Below are 965 nucleotides of genomic sequence, written 5' to 3'. Positions count from 1 at the left end.
GCCGACGAAATATTAGGTTATTCGTCGGCTAAGATGGTTTTAGCCGACGAAATACACTATAATTCGTCGGCTAAGATGGTTTTAGCCGACGAATTATGGTGTATTTCATCGGCTTAAGGAAAAAAATACATTAAAAAAACAGACGATATTAGTAAACCATACTAACTTCCTGTTCATCATATATCACCAAAATTCATATAAAATAACTGAAATATGAATTCAACATATGTAAAGTATAAAGGAAAAGGTCTTTAGTTATACAAATTAATGGATTACCTCCTCTAAATTAAAACTAAGGCTCGTAATCGGAATCATCCGATGAGTCTTCTTCGGTGTCAGAATTAATTTCTGGTAATATATGTCTTTCCTCATCGCCAGAGTCTTCGTCTGTTTCTTGATTTGGATCAACATCAATAAGCCTTGACTCTGCATCACGAATTCGCATCGAACGACCCGCTTTAAAATTATTAAGGCGAACGGTAGAGGAGTTAGGAATACCTATTGCGTTGGGCTCTTGATACGCAACATCCTCTTCCTCGTCTTTGGCCTTTCCAAGTGTAGCCGCCCGGTAAATGTTTCGAGGGTGCACAAGGTTGACTACTTTCCACGCGTCACCCTTAGCAAGGTCATCAAGATAAAACACTTGTTTTACCGATGTGGCAAAAACGAACGGGACATCTTCGTAAGAACTTGTAGCAGTGTTCACCGATAATATTCCGTACTGATCGGTCTTCATGCTCTGCGGCCTAGTATCAAACCATCTACACTTGAAGAGGTGCACTGTCATGCCTTGCCCATAAACGAGTTCCACCACTGAATGGAGAACACCGTAATAGTTAACTCCATTCCGCCCACCATGTGCCATGACCCCAGAATTCTGTGTTCTCTTTCTGCTGTCTCTCTGTTCGCCTATAATTGAACGCCATTCACCTTGCACATCGGATAAACTCTTGACATTATCGGCT

The sequence above is a fragment of the Fragaria vesca genome, linkage group LG2 (assembly GCF_000184155.1).
Source record: "Fragaria vesca subsp. vesca linkage group LG2, FraVesHawaii_1.0, whole genome shotgun sequence".
Classification (NCBI taxonomy): Eukaryota; Viridiplantae; Streptophyta; class Magnoliopsida; order Rosales; family Rosaceae; genus Fragaria; species Fragaria vesca.
Note: the sequence above shows the minus strand (reverse complement) of the source record.